The sequence below is a fragment of the Procambarus clarkii genome, chromosome 18 (genome assembly GCF_040958095.1).
Source record: "Procambarus clarkii isolate CNS0578487 chromosome 18, FALCON_Pclarkii_2.0, whole genome shotgun sequence".
In the NCBI taxonomy this organism is placed as follows: domain Eukaryota; kingdom Metazoa; phylum Arthropoda; class Malacostraca; order Decapoda; family Cambaridae; genus Procambarus; species Procambarus clarkii.
Genome location: NC_091167.1, coordinates 1,640,967 through 1,643,560, shown reverse-complemented (window position 1 = coordinate 1,643,560; position 2,594 = coordinate 1,640,967). Strand labels below are relative to the sequence as shown.

Here is a 2,594-nt window from a genome sequence, read left to right as displayed (position 1 = left end):
CCACTTTTTGAGAAAAAGTGGAAAACAAAATAAAGCAATGGAAAAACTGATCCCAAGAACTATTGTCCTATGGATCTTAGTGAAACTGTATTTCTGATATAAATGGAGTCAAATTAACTTACACAAAATTAGGGGGTTACATGCTAAAAGATTAATACATCCCTTGTATTATTCTGGTGCTGGTTCTTCACCAGAGTAAATAAAATATGAAAGTAAATAAGGTTGATTATATAATATTAATTGGAGGTAAATGCTCCTCAATATACTACTGAAATGTTGAACAGTATCAGTAAATCAATGGGTTAGTATAATTGATCTCCTTTAGAAATCACAACTGTAACTACAGAGTTATTGCTACAGATAAAAAAGGGACAGCTTAGCTGTAAATCTAGTGAGGTGTAATCAGTTGCTACGCTCCACCGACGACGTGTTGCATAGGGCAAATTGTTGCACGGAACGGTGGGGGAAGCCTAACACCTCGGTTGACGTTGCCTTGGTACTGAAAGGCAATTACATTGTAGAAATCTTCTACATAATAAGTAACTACAAATAAATCCTAAATCATGAGTATAACTGTAGGAAATTTCAGCCAATGTCTGTGCAATTTATATTCAAGCACTATAAATTTCTTCTAGAGAAAAATAATAAAATAATCATCTATTTAAATTGTAAAATCACTCAAGACACGTACGGGATTTGTTTGTTTGTTCTACGGCCTAATGACAACTAGCCTAAGGGGACATCTATGCTCAAATCCGAAAAATTTCGAAAATTTACGAAAAATTCTGAAAAATACTACAACGTTCTGGCAACACTGTGGTGCAAACCGTTTTATGTTATCTTGAAAAATAACGTAATTAGAGTCAAATTTCCCGCTGCAACTTTCGTGAATCCGGTTCTCGCGGCCTGGGTGCGCCGTGGGGTGTTGTGTCTTACATTGTAGAAGTCTAATATTTCGTAATAGCGTGGAAAATAACGTGTTATGCATAAAACGAATATAAACTCACTCATTGGCAACAGTCTCGTGTGAGAGAGGGATGGGCTTGCTGGCTAAGTCAGTCACTCTTTGTGTTCCTCAGCTGGTGGATGTATCGTGGATGCGCTCCCACAATTTGTGCTATTATTACTGCAAAATGACGTACAAAACGAAGATGAGGAAAACTATGAAAGCATGCTAGCTGCCCGTAGAAGGTGCGAGCTGGCCAGAATCGGTAGATTACGCACTTTGACGAGTGAAGATCGAGGCGGCCACTCAGCCGCAAGTGTTGCAGCCCGCTGCCCCCCCCCCCCACAATCGCACCCTCTGCCACCGCACATTTTCCACCTTCTACTCCAGGTCTTGCACCTGCTACTCCAAATCTAACTGGACTGGTACTTGAACAAAAAGGACAAGGATATGCAGAGACCAACGAGACGCAAAACCAAACCAAGAAAGGCCCCTGAGGGGGCCCCAGCTATGGGCAGGTGCCTACTAGTGCCACTCCAGTGCCACCTTGAGGACCCATATTTCTGACCAATTATATTAGGTTAGTATGTTTTAGTGTTATATTGTGATATTACTTCATAAATATTTGTACATATAAAACTGATGGCAAATATATAATTTTTTTTTTTAATTTTTTTATTTATCAGGCGATCTGCATGGAACTTGTACACCTTACTGAACCCATGCCTATCTACAAGCGATCTGCATGGAACTTGCACACCTTACTGAACCCAAGCCTATCTACAAGGGTGCAAATTTTGAATGATATTGGTCAACATCAACCTCAGCTAAAGGTGGCTGAACTTTGACCTTCGTTTGTGCAGGTAAATATTTTACAATTTTATCTGCTTTCACAGACTTTATTTATTATTCACTTTACATGAAACTTGCACATTATATGTAGAGTTTATGTCTCTAAAACATAGTGGTGGCTTTTCTTTCTACGTAGATTTATTGATTTTATAAATATTTATAAATATCATATTGTTACATAGGATTTTTGGGAAATTTGCAAAATCTGTATTATTGCACTAAATACATCTGGGATAAAAATCTACCAGACAAATCTTTATTATATAGTAAGGTCATAGCTAAGTGTCATAGAACTGATTTCGGTTCACAATTGTGGGCTGTGAAATGATTTGAACATTGTTAAAAAATTGTCTAAAAAAAACTTTATTTTTTTTCTCCCTCTCTATTTAGGCTGCGATGCTGAAACTTGGCCCAGTTGCAGCACCTTTCACATGTATCAGGATAATAAATTTTCAATGCCCTACAACAACTTTTAATTTTCATCTAACAAACCCCTAAATGTTAATTGTGACCTGTGGGAACCGACCTGTGAGATTTATATTTATTTAATTTATATGAATTTATATTTACGTTAATTTGTATACTTCGATAGCAATTTGTATAATGTTAAGTGGACTGTATTTCTGCAATAATCTCATAATCTCACAAATCGATCCTCTACACATTAGGGGGGGTTTATTAGTTTATATATATATGCAGCCAATCAAACTACAAAATTAACTACATACATTGAAGAGGTTCCTTATCTTATAGTACAGCAGGTTAGTCCACCAGGTATAACTAGGGTGTAGACACC

At 37.0% G+C, this 2,594-nt stretch overlaps 1 long non-coding RNA gene across 1 annotated transcript; it reads left to right on the top strand.

Moving 5' to 3' along the window:
- The first annotated feature begins 645 nt into the window (after positions 1 to 645).
- Positions 646 to 2,292, top strand: LOC138365924 (uncharacterized). The gene is made up of 3 exons (XR_011229072.1): positions 646 to 1,526; positions 1,633 to 1,809; positions 2,189 to 2,292. It is a non-coding gene; the product is annotated as an uncharacterized lncRNA (long non-coding RNA).
- Positions 2,293 to 2,594: the final 302 nt, after the last annotated feature.